Below are 17723 nucleotides of genomic sequence, written 5' to 3' on the forward strand. Positions count from 1 at the left end.
TATTGACCTCCAGATCTCATTTCTACTTTAAAACTGTGGAGATAGCTGGAAATTAGATTAATTACACAAGCTGAGTTCAATTTCTCTTTTGCTTCATAGGCATTTTGCCCTAAAAATTCTGCTATGTACCACTCTCCTCGAATGCTTACTGACTTCTATCATAAAAATAGTTTTCAATTCTGGAATACTTAAAAATAAAATTTGAACTAAAAGCCCTACTATCCAATGTCCGAATGAATAAGCAGTAAAATCTGAATTATTGATGAGAAAGATAGTGGATAGTCTATTTTATATTCTGCCTTTGAAAGGAGACACTTCATGTTGTGGTCAGCAAAAACGGTGCACTATGTAACTAAGTATATCATTAACAGTAGTTAACACTGTACAGCCTCGGAAGACTTGAACTCTCTTTGAAAGGGTACTACCTCATGGCCACAATTTCATGAGGTTAGGAAGCACCATTTTTTTCAACGTGAAGTTTGGTAGAATCTCCAAATTATATAACAAAGGAGAGAGTCAAGTTTGCTCATGTTTTAAGTGTGTATGTGCATGTGTGTGTGCCTGTATGTGAAAGCCAGAGGATGACCTTGAGTGTTATCCTCACAAATGATGTCCACTTCCTTTTAGAAGGTCTCTCATTTCCCAGGAGCTCATGAATAAAGCCAGGGTGTCTTGTCAGCAAGCCACAGAGAACTTCCTGTCTCTGCCTCCCGGCCCTGCGACTGCAATCATGCATAGTATTCCATCTTGCATTTGTACATAGGTTCTGAAGATCCAGCTCAGATCCTCATTCCTTCAGGACAAACATGTCACTGATGAAGTGTCCTGGCTTCAGATGTCTCACATTTTGTATTGTGCTTTGTTGCAAAGGTATGATGGAAAGCTGCTTGGTCTTTGGAGGCAAAGAGATATGGTTACTCTTTTTTATGAATTTTCCTTTATGTAAGAAGGAAATACAAGTTTGGATGCAGGGATAATAATCACTCAGTGGAAGGGATCATGATCAATCCCCTTTTGGGGGCTTTAGGGAGCCATACACTTTCACAATTATGGTGGAGCATGTGATATAAACTAGGAGTACTTTTACAGAGTGGTGGAACAAGAGGCATAGTTTCAACCTCCTAGGCCTGCAGGGGAGTGGAATGGAGGAAACACAGAAACAGGAAGAGGCATTGGTTTGCTCTGGTTCCATTTTATGAAAGACTGGAAGTGTTTGTAAACTGGTGTTCTAGGATGAGAGGAAGCACTCCTAAGGGATAATTACTGAGGTACAGCTCTGTAGCTTAAGTCATACTCACCAGGTGAAGGTAGGAGAAAAGGATGGTACCCCAGGTGGAGCCTGCACCAGGCAGAAATGCCAGGGAGGGTGATTCTAGGAAGAAGAGACCTGGGCAGACATGAAGTCATACCAAAACTGAAGTCATACCAAAACTGGGCTCGCATTAGGAAGGAGTTTGGAATACACCCTCAGCAGCAACGGGACTGGGCTATGGAGGCATTTTTTGGCAGATCAGAGACTTATCACCTGGTTGAACTGAAAGTTCTTCCTGATTATATTGTGACTTGTGGATGATGCCGCTAAGAGGGGAGGAGAGAAGAACTGGGTGCAGCATCCCAGACAGTGAGAGCCTGTGAAACTCGGCCCCCAAGTCCCAGGAGCCTTGAAGCATGCTGATTGCCTTCTAGTTATTTCTCTGGCTTTCTAATGAGGGAAGAAGTTAAAATAGGAAAGCAATCATCTTGAGAACCTGATTAGGTTCCATTCAATGGGACTTGGGGAAAGGAACTCGTGTTAATGCGATGTGTGTAAGAGCATCATGGTTTTCTAGGATCAGGGATCTAAACCCAGGGCTCCAAATCCTGTTCCTTGTGCTCTGTGGGCAACACAGAGACTCAGAGTCACAGGTGGGTGTTATTTATACAGCTACTCTGCCGTGATGCCCTTTACATTTCTAACAACTTCAAATGAGAAATCCAGTGATGGCCAGTCTGGCATCTAGAATATTCTAGGCTATTCTGGAGGCAGAATGATACAGTTCTTATTTGTTACTTTCTTCAGATGTAAAATTTAGATAAAGGACTGTTGGGGCATACATGCAACCCTCCTACACACACACACACACACACACACACACACACACGCACACGCACACGCACACGCACGCATGCGCACACGGAGATCCAATTATTACTACTAATATTCTTTTGGGATAACATTCTCAAAACTGACCACATAAAAGGAAAAATTCAATTTTTGTCATTTCACTTAACTGTCACAGCATGCCCTAGTCCTTCTGCAGCACAATGGTCCATGCTGAGGAGATACAAAATGAAAGTTGAATGAGAGAAGTGGGATGGAGGAGGTAGCAGGGGATGAGACACCCTTCCCCCTGCCCTGGAAGGACAGACTACAGACATTTCATGTACCACTTCACCCCATGTTCAACAGGATAGAGTGTGGCATTTGGACCTATCTGTGTGCAAGAGAGGCTGAAAACATCACCTTGTTCTGGGTGACCCTATGCCCAGGTACAAAATCAGGATTGTCTTATACACAGAATAGGCGAAAGTGGACGGTAATTTCGGTGCAATTAACAGATGCATCCTTCCAATGGAAGACTTGACAAGCCACATCCTAGGTCTACATCTGTCTGCTAAACAGAAGGAGCTAATGAGGCCCTAAAGCACACATCTCAGGACTGTTGTTTCAGGGTCGTATAAACAGAAGAGTCTCTTAGGACTTCTTCTCTATCTAGCCTCTTCAGTTGAGTCTTGAACTGAAGCTCAGGCCTTCACAGATAGAAGACAAGGAAGCACCTGCTTCCCAACATAGCCATCTCCTTTTCAGACTCTAGCCTCCCTTTGGATTCCTCCAGTGATGAGACCCTTATACCCATGATCCTTCAGGGTTTTTTCCTGAAGCCCTATGACTACAATCCACTTAGCTCAATTGTGCTGTGCTCTGCAGAGGGAGTCTGTTCCTCTTTGGCTAGAAAAACACTTTTGGTCTCTGATGCCAACTGCTTGGCCCTTACCCCACTGCCTGATCTACTTGTGATGATTGATAGATGTGACTTTTCTCTGGATTACTTGTTCACAAGTCATCAGTCAAGTTCCCGCCGCCCATAACCCAGGTCTGGCTGACTTCTGTTTCAAATTATCCTCTGGTTGTTCCTATCTTTTCTCACCTCTTCAGCAGGCCTGAATCTCCACACTCCGAATGACAGCCTATCACCATCCCCGGGGGGTGGGTTGGGGGGGGCGGCAGGCTCTGTGACACAAAGGAGCTGCCCACATCAGCCAGGCAGTAGGAAAACTGGTTGGAAAGCCAAGATTCCTGGCCTCAAACCTCCCCCTTCACCCAGCATCCTTGCCTGATGCTCACTGCTGTGGGTCTTTCCATTTGTTTGTTTATTGGACAGTTGCTCTGAGCTTTCAGAGGACTTAATAGTGCAATTAATGTTATAATGGTGATAACCCATGAAGGCCTCTTTCCTCATCCCACTTGCTTTAAAGTGGCCCATAAAACCATAGGCTGGCCACGCCAGCTGCCAGCCTCCCAGAGAGGATGCTAAAAGATGATCTAAAACTGAAAAAAATCACTTGAACCGCACATGTGGCAACACAGTCATTCCCATGCCTCACCTCCCTTCCTTTCTTCCCTGTTTTCAACTAGAGCACTTATTTTTTCAGATACTTAATCCACTTATCTATTTTGTCCATTATCTATTTCTTTTCACCAGAACACAAGCTTTCTAGAAGCAGGAATTTGTTTGTGACTGAATCCCCAGGTCAGCATAGAATAGGAACACAGAAAGTATGTGCCGAGTAGATAGTTGAATATCAATAAAGAAGCAGTTATATCACCATATGATGATGATTGAATATCAATAATGAAGTGATTCTATCACCATATGAATACAGACATTTATGTCTATTGTCCCCAACTTCTGCTGTGACTCCCTGCCTGCCTCTTTTTTCCTCGTACATAACTCTAGTGATTGTCCATGTGGCCGTGAAGCCACAGATCCTCAGGAGTTTGATTCCTGTGAGAGTCTTGGTTGACCCGTAAGACATATCCACCTCCTCCCAGTGCTTACCTACTGTCTTGCGTTATCTTTAACACTGTATTTACTGCAGTGGGTTACAGTAGCCTCCTAACACAAACAGTAAGCTTTTCAAAGCCAAGGATCCTGTCTTTCTCCATCTTTGTTCTCCATCACTAAATATTGTACCTGACAAAGACAAAATAGTTAATAATGACTTATAAATACTATTTTGAAAGGTAGGCATGGGAGCATACACCTGTAACCCCCAAACTCATGAGGCTGATGTAGAAAAAGCATGCATGCCGGGCGGTGGTGGCGCACGCCTTTAATCCCAGCACTTGGGAGGCAGAGCCAAGTAAATCTCTGTGAGTTCGAGGCCAGCCTGGGCTACCAAGTGAGTTCCAGGAAAGGCGCAAAGCTACATAGAGAAACCCTGTCTGGAAAAACCAAAAAAAAAAAAAAAAAAAAAAAAAAAAGCATGCATTCAAAGGCAACTTGGGCTACAAAATAACACTTGTTAGAAGAATTCCGCTTCTATAAATATTTGGAACTGCATGAGTAGGCAGGAGCTAGCACTGAGATCTGAAGGTAAAAGTTCTACGTTCAGGTCATGGTTATGGAGTGTCCATTATATTCCAGACCCATGTTAGACTCTGATGATACTAGAGAAGTTAGAGGCCCTTCTTGGGGGAATCTTAGTCTCATTAATAAAATACTCTAAAGATAGACTCAAATGGAAACTTAAGGATAATTGCATTACAGTTTAAAAGATAACCCTTCGGGGAAGGCAAGCTGTAACTCTCAGCAGCTTCTCCGAGGAGGGGAATTCAGGAGAAGGAAGAAAGCTATACTGCTTACCTGAAGAAGCCATGGAGGTCAGACACATGGTAGAGAAGCAGCCACATGGCGGGGGTTGGGGGGGGGGGTTGTAGAAAAGTCAGGAAGCTCAGAGTACCAGAAAAAGCATATTTTTTTATGTTCAGGCCCCCTATGAAGACAGAGAAGAGAAGGAAATGGATCTGCCTGAGTCGGGATGTCATGGCTGCTCGTAGGGACTATGCTGGGGCAGGAATTCTGGGAAGAAAAAGTCTAGTATCTCATTAAAGAAATGATTGCTCCACTTATTTCTTTAGCATGGCTTAAGGGGAGCCTGCCTTCCTAGGCCGGTCCCTTAGTCAGGTGACTGACCAGGCCCAACTGGAATGTTAGGTCTCCATCCAGATGAGAGATGCTATTCTCTAACATAAAGAAGTTTCTTCAAATAAAGCAATAAAATGCTTCCTATTAAGTAAGCATTCTCTAGTGGTGAGGAGAAATGATAAGCAAAGTAATAAAGTCTGATAATATACTAGGAGCGCCGTGCTTTAGGAAGACAAAGATGAAGGACAGGAAAGGTGAAAGTGACTCAGGCGGAACTCTTCCCTACAGCGGTGGGCGGGCTCACTGCGAAGATGACACACGAGCAGTCTGAAGCCCTCCAGAAACGGAGCTCTTACGGTGTGCACAGCACTGCACCCAGGCTCAAGAACTCAAAAATAGAGCTCTCTAGTGAGAAGACTGGCGCGTCAACCAGAGTACAGGAAGTGTGAGAGCAGCCGAGATAAAATGGGATACCAGTGGGCTATGTGAATAGAGAGAGCTGACTTTCCAAATGCTATGTAAATGTCACCGTCGCTATCCTCCTCGTCATCTGGCTGTCCTCGGCCTGCCCTTTCCCCAGAGCCTCATTTCCTTTGGAAGTGTCTCTCCCTGATGCTGGTAGGATGGTAACCCTGGTGGTGTGTGCATTTATTCAGATGAGCTGTGAAAGTTCAGCTCTCTGGGGCTATAGGAATGCCGAGGGTTTTATAGGGCAGCCATTGTTCTAGAATGCTCAGTCATGGCCATGGTCACTGTGGACCTGGAGAAGGCTAGGAGGAAGGGAATTGGATGGAATCATCTACTGACAACATTTACCATTTGGCTTCTTTGATGAGAGCTGGCCACTCTTGAGGTCGCACAGTCTCCTCAGATGTTATCTTCTGTTGACTCACTGCTTACTGCTTACCATGCTACCTTCTACCAGCAGAGAGAGAGAGAGACAGAGACAGAGAGACAGAGAGAGACAGAGAGAGAACATGCATGCACACGTGTGTGTGCCCTGTTGTGCACACACTCCACAGCATACTGTCTTTACTGCCTCTTGCAGTACCAGTTACAGGCTCCTCCCCATCACCTCAGCATTGTGGACTGAGCACTTAGGCTCACCAGGAGCTTGGCCAGCATCCAAAGTAGCGACTGTAACCAAGGAGGTCCATCTGAGAACAGGACAATGCCCCAGTCGTGGGACAGTCAGCTTCTTAGCATATTTCTTGTAGACCAAATTGGTCTAAGTAAGTGTCTTAGCCTAGGGACATCCTCAAAGTCTGATCCTGGTCTTGGCCCCTCCTCATCAACAGAGACATGCTTTCAGCCCTGTAGTTAGCAGAGAGCTAAATTGATTCTGAAATAAACGAAGAAGGTAGCTGCCTTGTGTTAGCTGCGCACACTAAAAGGTGTGAGTTTTCCTTTGAAGCTACAGCAGGGTAGAAATTGACCCACATTGGAAATCTGATGAAGCTACATCAATTAAGCAAAGTCCTATTCATTATCATCTTAGCCCCGACTCCCCAGAGAGCTAAACTAAACACCAAGGTTAAGTGCAATACCCACAGTACCGACTGAGAACCAAGAAACAGGCATGGGGGCCTGAGCAGCATGGAGCACAGAGGGCTTACAAGTCTAAAGGCAGGTATGGAGCAGATATTCGCTATTGGAACTGGTTGCCGAATTCCATGGGAAGTGTAAGAAACTGTGTAGGGCACAATGCAGAGCATTCTGTCCAGGGAAAGAAAGGATGAACATTTACCCATTGGCTCCCAGATGCCATGGGAGCTTCTTGAGTGTGAGCATCAAGTGAATCCTAAGGGTATGCCAGCAGAGAAGCTTGGGATGGAAGGAGACAGACATGGAGGAGAAGCCTCCAAGCTGCAAAGTGTGAAAAGTTAATGAGAATGTGCATGGGAGTAGATGGTGCAGCCATGACTAGTCCGATGGGAGAGAGGTTAAGCGACTATGTAGTGATGTCCTGGCATTATCTAATGAGGCCAGTGTAAAGTTATCACTCTTTATTGTCAGCCCACCTTATTCTAAGAAAGGCACAGGGTTGTTTGTATCCCTATCAATTGCATGCCTCTCTTCAGGAGCCCCCATTCCATGCACAGCCAGGAAATTATAGTGATTACTCAACAAGGCTTTGAATCCTACCTTCCTCAAAATCCTGGAGATGCTTCCAGTGACAGACGTAAGCGGCTCAGATGATTTGGAGGTTGGTCTGTCGTTTTCTCTCAAGAGAAACTTCCCTTCAAGTTTTAATTGTAGGTTCATTTTGTTACTGATGGCGTCCGTGGAGTGCAGTGGAGACAGGGTCTCTGAGCCTCCTTCCTTTACCTCCAAAAGCAGGGATTACAGGCATGTTCCACCATGTCCTGTATGGTAGCTTGAATGTAATTGGCCCCCATAAGCTCATAGGGAGTGGCACTATTAGGAGGTGTGGCTTTGTTGGAGTAGGTGTGGCCTTGGAGGAAGTGCGTCATTGTGGAGGTGGGCTTTGAGGTTTCCTGTGCTCAAACTATGCTCAGTATGGTACACAATTCACATCTTGTTGCCTGTGGATCAAGATAGAGGAGTCTCATCTCTTTCTCCAGCACCATGTCTGCCTGCATGCTGCCATGTCCCACCATGATGATAATAAACTGAACCGCTGAACTGTAAGCCATACCAATGAAATGTTTTCCTTTATAAGAGTTGCTGTGGTCATGGCGTCTCTTCATAGCAATAGAAACCCTAACCAAGACCCCCTGATTCCTCCCTCCCTCCTGTCACTTCCGCTTGTATTAGTGCCATCCATAGTTGGTTCTTTTCTGCCTCTCCTAGTCTTGTCTCCTGTAGCTGACAGAAAGCTAAGTTCCCAGCATCTCCCAGATCTGCTAAGTCAGCAGGAAATAACTAAATGCTCTGACCACCCCTAGTTACAAGAGTCAAGGTGTGGAGTAGGTAAAGATTTCTTAAATAAGACCAATGTACACTAAACATAATAGGTGGAAAATTGGACTTCAAATAACTCAGGCTCAATGGGCAAGGGTGATTGCTAACAAGCCCGGCCATCTAAGTTCTATCCCCAGATCCCACATGGTAGAAGGAGGGAACCAACTCCCACAAATTTTCCTCTGACCTCTGCATGCACACACACACACACACATACACACACCCACACCCCCCCCCACACACAGTACAAATTGAATAAATGAATAAAAGAAAAAATTAAAAGAATTCCTGTTCATTACAAGGTACCACTCAGAACAAAAAGCAAGGCTTCCCATGAGAGAAGACATTCATGTTTTTTTATATGTTTGACAGGAAACATGTTCCCAGAATATTCAGAGGAAATGCAAAATCAAGTAAAAGAAGAATCCAATTAAAAACTGAGCAAAATACGTGAACAGATATTTCATAAATGAAGATATCTAAATGAAAAAGAAGCATTAGTCTTCAGGGAAATGCTAATTAAAATCAGTCTGAGACACCATTACACAGTCAACAGAGTGGCTAAAAGCAAAAAGGCAGCCCGTGCCAAGCCTTGGCAGGACCCTGGATCAACTGGAACTCTCATACATTACCAACAGGGGGCCAAATTATTACCACTGCTCTGGAAAATCGTTCACAGTGTCTTCCAGAACTAAATATATGTCGACTCTGAGATCCAGGGATTCGAATTTGTGAGATAAATGAGTGCATATGCCTACCAGAAGACACAGACAAAAATGTTGATAGAAATTGACTCATAACAGCTTGAAAGAGGGTATGTTCTGATGTCCCCACCAGGAGAACAGGTGCCTGAGTTTATGCGTCCTTACATGGTACAAGGTTACACTCTCCTGTTATAATGTAAAGTGAAAGAAGGCAGACTTTAACACGGCCTACTTCCCAGGTACACAAATTTTGGGAACAGGCAAAACTAATCTATAGGGAAGCCAGAATAGCGCCTACTCTGAGGGCTGGGGGAGGTGGTTCATGGCTGGCCAGGCAGCATGGAGCCTCCTAAGGTACTGTGGGTGGTGGTTATGCTGTGGTTAGTTATTCTGTACTCTAACTACCCAGTCGAGCTGAAGTGTTTTGTCTGTGTATCTTAGATCTCAATAAAGATAAATTAAGAAGGGGCAAAATTCAGGTCAGAAACTTGATGATCCATCTCGCTACGAAGCAGGTCCAGGATGTCCTGTGAAATGAGAGAGGCAGTGACCCCATAAGGAGATTAGACACAGACCCAGGAACCCAGCCTTCAAAGTTTACCAGTTAGCCAACTAATGCTGGAAAGTAACCAGTTCAGGCCTTGGTTTCCTGACCTACTAAATGGCGGGTTGCTAAGGATGCCTTGTGTGCTTTGGAGGTCCATGACTCTGACGACTTCCTCTCCTCCCAAGGCCCCGATGACGACACATGCCTTGTGTTGGTCCTGCCCTGCTCAATGACATAGGGCCCTTGGAAACAGCAGAAGGAGCTCAGCAGTCTGCAGAGCCAACTCAGAGGTCTGCCAGGGTTGCCTGGGTTATGCCAGCGCTGCGGTAAAGTAAGGAATAGGTTCTGCAGTCCTGGGCCCGCCTCCCCCACTGTGGGTGTGATTGTTCCTGGGCCCTTGCTGGCTCATCTCCTGTCCTGTTAGATAAAGCCTGCGCCCGGCAGGACAGTGCAATGGTTAACTAACGCAGTAGGTGTGTGAGAGCCAGACCTAACATTGACCACCCCAGGGGTCTTACAGGGGTCCCATGGGCTCCCCTGAGCCATGGCTGCTAAATAAAGTGGTCACCAGCACATTTGTGAGACAGAATGAATTGAAATGTGTAAAAGCCCGTGGTACCTCTCTCAAAGCCGGTGCTGACTGCTGTCCAGCTACTGTTCTCCGGGCAGCTCATGCCCCTTCACCTCACTGCCGGTGCCCTCTGCTTCAGCAGGTGCCGTAGATGGTGATGATAAAAAGAAAAAAGAAAAGGGAAAGGGGGAAAAAAGCTGCTTAGCTGCATAAAGTAGCATGGCAGGAAAGAACCTTAGGAATGATCTTGTCAGACGCCGTGGATTTCGTAAGGTCTGTGAGGGTTTTAAATCATACCAGCTGAAGAGCTAGCTTAGGCAGAAATGGCAGCCTATTGAGAGAATGCGGGAGTGTGTTCTGCAGTGACAGCAAAATCTGACCGGGCCTGCAGGATGGCAGAGCTCGTGCCGCCCTGGTGACTTTGGCAGGCCGGCCGGCATGTAGAACTTCAGTTGGGTGTCACAGTTAATATGACTCAGCTCTGATGTCCCATGGTTTGTTGTCTAATACAGTATTTGTGCTTTGCCAGAGTGGAATTCTGGGTTATCTGCACAAAAACCTTGGTCGCCTACCATCTTGTTCACGCTAGAAAATTAGCCTGTTAGTCAGTCAGCTGCTCAAGCCACAGACACAGCTTTTGGAGTGGACTGTTTTCTCCCCCACACCGTGTCAGCAAACCTGCTCCAGCTCTCACCTCTTCTCACCCCCTTCACAACAGCCTTTGTCTAACATCTTCCCTCAGACCCTACAATGGTTTTTCTTTCACTTTTATTATTCACTGGATATTTTCGGTTGTTCCTTTATAGTTTCACACATGCACATTATATGGTTTGGGTCCCTCTATCCCTCTCCCACTTCCGCCCTCTCCCACTTCCGCCCTCTCCCCACCTGCCTTTTCCCTCTTTACCAGTGTTGGTTTTGTTTAGTGTTCCACAGACATTTTAATCAGGGCGATGTTTGTGATCCTGAGTTTGGAATTGACCATCAGAGCCTGGGGACTCGACAGTCTCTCTGTCTTAGTGTTGCTAAGATGGGGTCTCATGTAACCCAAGATAGCATCGCACTTTCTAGAGAGGCAAGAATGACCTTGAACCTAGAGTCATTCTCTTCTCACCTCCCAGTTGCTGGAATCACAGGCACTAACAACCACTTGCTGTTTATGCAGTGTTGGGGACCGAACCCGGGGCTTTGTGTATACCAGGCAAGCACTCCACCCGCCAAGCCACACCCAGCCTGGGCCCCTTGCTCACACACTAACTCTCCTTTAATCCAGTCTCAGTAGTGAAGGCAACCTTTAAAAACTGCAAACTGGGTCTTGTTTCTCTGTGCCCAGAACCTTCCCCCACACTCCCTGTTGCTCTCAGAATAAACCCAAATGGATATTATGGTCTAGGAGGCCTACGTGATTTGATCTGTTGTCCGCACTCTGAGTTTATTCTCTTCTTTGTTATGCTTCAGGGCATTCTGGGAGCTTATCGGCCTGAAGGTCTTTCCTGGGTTTTCTGTGGGGTTGGCTTGTGTTCCCCACGGAGGGCCCCTCACCATGCACCCTAAAGTAGCCCATCCCAAACTCAGTAAGCCACTCCCCATCACTCGACCATCCTGATAACCTCATCATCTCATAAGCCCTAATAGATCATTGGCTTCTAATTTGCGCTCACTGATGGGTTGTGAACCCTAGGAGGACACCATCGCTGCCAGTGTTGGGCAGCAGAGACAGGGTCATGCGTTCAGTGGGTAAGTGTCCACAGACTGATGGAATGAAAGAATGTGTCCAATGCCTGGGAGAGCTGATGGTCCCGACTCGGGGAATAAATGACTATTTGGATCATTTTCTTGTAGACAAGCTTCCAGGGTTTCTGAACACAAGTATATATATATATGGCTCTCTGGAGGGCCACCCCATGGATATCTTTTTACTCCTAATGACCACCCTAAGAAGGCTCAGTCCCATTGCACAGATGCAAACACTGAGGCCCAGAACAAGTATGACTTTTTCAGTTATCAAATCCTGCTATTTTGTTAGCCAAGTATGCTTGATCTGTTCTTGTTGAAAACAACCCCACGTCTCTGTGTTTGAAAACCAGTGGTGTTAACTACATGTTGATAAATATTTCCCTTCATCTACACCTACTCCGTTTTAACACCAGAATCTGGATGCTCATTCCCTCCTACAAGAAAGAAATACGGCCCAGATTTTCATTGTGAGACAAGATAGCTCAGTTTCCCACGCAGAATTTTCTCATTCATTTTTTCCTTCTGGTACTTCTGGGTTTTGTCAGTTCGGAGACCATCATCTTAATTTAAACAGCATTCCTCTACGGTTTGATTTATAGAGCTCAGCTCTTGCTGTCAGTTCTGGAAACAGGATCCCCCTCAGCTGCATCTGTTCGCTAAATGAACTTCGGAGAGCATGGCCATTTAATGGTGAAATATAAATGCCTCCCCAGCACCAAGAATTCAAGCTTCTTTTCAGTTACTTAGAATGTCTATCTATTTTCAGTCTTAGATTCCTCATCACTTATTAAACGGTTTTCTCTGAATTTCATCTAAGGAACTGCGTAGTATAGCCTTTCAAATAAAATTTTAAAGGATTAAAAATTTGATTTAGTAGCTGTATAGAACATATAAGCCTAGAGGGGAAAATGGGATTAATTCCGTTTTATTTCCTAATCTTTTTTTCTCAGGGATCTTTGAGTTCGTGGATAGAGAAAGAGTTAGAGGGACTGGAGAGGTGTCTCAGTGGTTGAGCGCATCTGCTGCTCTTGCAAAGAACTCAGGTTTGGTCTTGAGCGCACACGTCAGGGGGCTCACAAGGGCTTGTCATCCCAGCTTCAGGGTGTCCCACATCCTCTTCCGGCACCTCCACGGCCACCTGCACTCGTGTGCACATAGGTATACACACATTTAAAATTCAAATAAATCTTTTAGAAAGACAGAAATAGAAATAAAATGAACAGGTGACATGTGGCTACTGTTTGAAACATTATGTGGCGTTTCCATAATGACCCTATGGTAGAGTGACCTTGATGTTCTCCCCATTGCTTCACTTTTGTCCTGTAGATAATGGACAAACTGCTCCTGTTGTTTTGGTTGGTATTTTGTTGGTGACACAATCTAGAGTCCTCTGGGAAGAGGGAATCTCAATGGAAGAACTGCCTCAATCAGATTGTTCTGTGGTCAAGTCTGTGAGAGTTGGTCTTGATTGATGGTTGATGTGGGAGGGTCCAGCCCACTGTGGATGCTGTCACCCCTGGGCTGGTGGGCCTGGGTTCTATAAGGAATCAGGCTGAGCAAGCCCTGGGGTGCCAGCCAGCAGTAGCAGCCCTCCATTGTCTGCTTTAGTTCCTGCCTCCAGGTTCCTGCCTCGAGTCCCAGCCCGGCTTCCCTCAGAGATGGAGTGTGATCTGGGAGTTGTTAGATGAAACAAACCTTTTCTTCCCCTAAATTGGCTTTGGTCAGAGTTTGTCACAGCAACCATGAAGCCAACTAGGACAGACAGATTTTCATCTCCAGTGGGTTGTACAGAATAGGTAGTTGAATGTTCCTCTTGTAAATGACTTTATCATCTTTTTCTGAACTCATTTGCCACAATCGCTTACATTAAATAGAATGTTTGGTATGGTTGGGTATGGATGGAAAAGACTGTCTTTTCCATCTTTTTTTGTTAAGTTTTTTGTCCCACTTCTGAGTTGAGGATTTCAATGGTTTTATTTTATCTTAGCTATTGACAACATTTCTTTTCAAAATTCTTTCTAGTTACCCTAGAATCACTTTAACAGTGAACATGCAATACATTCCCTAATTAGTCTTTTCTTTGTGTCTGTGACAAAGATGAATTAGATTCTGGTTCATTCATATTATCATCTTAGTCTCAGCTGAGCCATGAAGCTGTCTTCCTGTTATTGTGTTCATTTTTCTTAATAATTATACCTACAAAGTAATAAATACTGAACATGTACTGGGTACCAGACATTAGTAGTAATAAATACATTATTTACTAACTCAGTCAATCAATACTCACAAAAACTCAATGAGAAGAGATTCCATGAGTTTATTCCCATTTTACAGATGAGAACAATGAGGCAGAAAGAAGGCGCCTGAGCCGGACTGCAGGACAATCATACACAATAGTACTTTTATTTTAGGAGATGATGACAGCGTTGGGTTTGATGCAATAAAGAGAGCTGAAGGAGGACTTAAGGCATCTCAGGAGCTCAAGTTTCCAGCCAGAAAAAGAGGAAAAGCTATTCTTAGGACAGGGTGGTGATGTGATCACAGCTGAACCATCTTACGTAAAGAAGCTGGAGCCCAGTCTGTGCCGTGAGATGCTACCGTGAATTGTGCTGACGTGAATGTGTGCCTATATTGAACATTTGGCTTTGCTCTACAATTGTAATGAGCTTTAAAAGCAATAGGGTTCTAGCAAGTTCTACATTTATGCATAGCTAAGCCATCTCAAAATAAAAACGACTTAAGTCAACCCTGGAGATCTTTGTTGAAGGGGTCTAGGGACTCTTTAGCTCAAAGATATACTGGTGGCCTGATTGCAATCCACTGCGATAGCATCCCTAATGTTACCCATGGAAAGATGATCTGTGTCCCTCACTGTCACACTGCAAGCTCAGGACAGATCCTTGAGAAAAGCGATGAGTCAATGCGGTCTGCCTTTGCTTTAGTCTTTAAAGAGTGTGCAGTGTCCTGCAGAGAAATGTCCAGCTCTAGTCATGAAGCCTTAGAGCCCTACACAGTCTCTCTGAGACTCACTTTTCTCATTTAATAAGCTGGAATAAAGCCTAGGTTTTAGATTCTCTGTGATACAGAGTAGGAGCATAATGCAAACCGCACTTGGTAGAGGATAAAAAAACAGTAAGTCACTATTGTTGATGCTGCTTTTGTTGTTGCTATAGTGAGCAATTTGGTACCAAGTTCTCAGTCAAGACCTACACATCCTAAGAATGCTTGCTGTGGGGGCATAGTGCATCCTTGATACCACAGTCCTTCTAAATCACTACCTTTAAGTTCATATTATATTTCGTTTCTTCTCTTTTAAATCTGGCAGCTTTTTAAATGAAACCTCTCCAAACATGAGTAATTTGTATGGTATTCACCAAAGTCAGAAAGAATCTTTTGACTCATGAGCATATAAAGTTTTATAAAAATGAGAAAAAAAATTGAGTAACTACTGGTTCAGGGTAACTACTATATACTATATATACTATATACTGCAGTCATTCCCAGAGAGGAGAGTTAACTTCAGCAACCCTGAGCAAACCTCTGAGAGTATGGTACCTGCAGGTCTTTCCTCATAACCACCCCCCAGACAGTCCCCAAACATTGTAATTAGTTAATTAATTGGTTAATGAATGCTAGAATTCCACTTGGTTACATTCATATGCTACTACTGCCATACCCTGGGTGACATCTTTGACACTCACGTGAATTCGATCATCTTTACCACCAGGAGTGAATTGGGAAGGCATGTATTTTACTGCACACTACTTGACCGAGAGGCTTTTTATAAATTATTTATTTTTAGCAACTCCATTCCCTTCCAAGCCACTGAGAAGATAATTACATTTCAGACACCACACTATTAATTCCAGGCACTCTATCACAGAGAGACAGAATAGCCTTTGTAATGTCATTTACATAAATTAATGAGTCCCTTCTGGTGTGCCTTGGACTTTCAGGACTTCACCACAGCTCTCAGCCAGTTTGACCTTTGGTGGGAAATGAGGCAGGTGGAATGTTTTCTAGAGTGTTCCACTTTTCTTCCCTTTCTCCCAGTGAAATGTTCTGGACTTCAAGAATTACATTTGGGTAATTTTTTTCAAAGGAGACTAAAGTTCATTCCTTTAGTTAGCATGAGAGGTAAGCATTCTGAGAAATGTTTCTCTGTCTTGGTAAGTAGAAGACATGAGAAGAACGAAATTCTTTTAATGTAACACTCAAAGTGTTGAAGACTATTTACTACTTATCATCAACTAGATCCAGAGTGACTAGATCCACAGTGACTAGATCCACAGTGGTGACTAGATCCACAGTGACAAAGGGTTTAGAATACACAGGCATGCTAGAATTCCATTTGGTTCTTCAGAGAATCAAATCTATACATCCGTGCATATATTCACACACATATACACATACATCTATACATATTCTGTGCCTCTGTTTGTGGGAAACCATAGTCCTTCTGGATGATGGCTTTCAGTTCTATCTGTGCCTGTCAGGACTTCTTCTCTCATTAGGGACCTAGACGATGGGTTGGCTGGCATGTCTGTACCCTCTGGGAGCTGTAGGGAAAATGCCGATGTCTCGATCCCACTCCCCACACCAAGGCCAGAAAGCCGTGATCTTGGGTCTTCCCTGGCTGCTTGCGGTGACAGGACCTGCATTTCTCCTCTCTCTGGCCTGGCAGAGCTCACATGGAGGAAATGAGTGTCTTGCAGACTCTCCCACGCTGAAAGCCCTTTCTTGGGAAAGGTGTTCCACCGAGTGCCTGATTCAGGGAGGGGTCTGTCCTGTAGAATCATGCAAGTTTAGGATCAGGCTTCTAAAAGATAATAAAACGGCCTATGGGAACAGATCCTTTATCTCAAAGTTCCCCTGAACAGAGCTCAGACACAAGAAAGAAAATGAGAAGAGTTTGTATCCTAAGGAAGAATAATGGAGACGGGCCTTGAGAGGGCTCTTCTGTGGGTGTATCTTAGCCGAACAGAAAGACATGGGATGAGAGCTCTTCAGGGCCTGGCTTTGAATCTCTTCTGTGTGACCTCTATTAAAAGCAGACAGTGGGAGCAGGGAAGACTCATGGGAGAATTATATTTTAACCATACGAGAAAGCCATTCAATATCAGGATGAGTCTTGTTATAGGCAATTGCCAGCATTTTTATCCCATTTATCTCTTCCTGAAATTTCCAGAAGACCAAAGTCACTTCTTCAAAGAGATATTTATGCACAAATAAGAGGGTTGATTATAGGCCAGAGAGATGACTTAAATATTCCCCACAGCTACTCCTTCCACTATGATTTCATTTTAGTGACTTATGGTGGAGATAAGTTCTTTAAAATTTAAAAATATATCACAATGGGAAGTTAAATTAGACAAAGAATTATGTACTATGTAAATTCAGCCTTAAGGGAATTCAAAGAACCATCCGAACACCTGTTTATTAAGTATCTCAGAAGTCAGATGGGACATCCTAAGGATTAATTAATCCCTCTGCTTAATGTAATCATTTTAAGTCAGAAGGGAACGTGTGATGACCTAGTGTGTCACCAGGGAAAGCAGTAAGAGAGATCCTAAGGTCTATGGCATATTCAAAGTCTTTTTGGTCCAGCACAAAGCAGACTTTTTTTTTTGACTCAGAGCACTGTACTGTTGGTATTCCCAGTGCGGCTCAAGTTTTCCAAACTGCATGCATTTCAAACCACTCTCTGCACGTGTGTGTGTGTGTGTGTGTGTGTGTGTGTGTGTGTGTGTGTGTTGTATGTGTGTCCTATTTCTCTCTCTCTCTCTCTCTCTCTCTCTCTCTCTCTCTCTCTCTCTCTCTCTCTCTCTCTCCTTGTTTGTGTAGGTGTGTGCCCATATGTGTAGAGGCTGGAGGTCAAAATCTTTTCTTTATTGCCTGAAACCTTTAATTTTTTTTGAGTCAGGGTCTCTCAGTGAACCTGACTCTCATCAATTCAGCTAGATGGGCTAGCCGATGAGCTTTTGAGATCCTCCCTCTTCATCTCCTGCCTCTGGTCCCCTCTGCTGGGGACATGTGCAGAACACTATGCT

General features: G+C 44.4%; 1 protein-coding gene across 1 annotated transcript in view; it reads left to right on the forward strand.

Annotated features, from left to right (window-relative positions):
• Positions 1-17723, forward strand: part of Rcan2 (regulator of calcineurin 2) — a 237400-nt gene that overhangs the window by 162760 nt on the left and 56917 nt on the right. The window lies entirely within an intron of this gene.

Source organism: Peromyscus eremicus, chromosome 16_21, assembly GCF_949786415.1.
Source record: "Peromyscus eremicus chromosome 16_21, PerEre_H2_v1, whole genome shotgun sequence".
NCBI lineage: Eukaryota > Metazoa > Chordata > Mammalia > Rodentia > Cricetidae > Peromyscus > Peromyscus eremicus.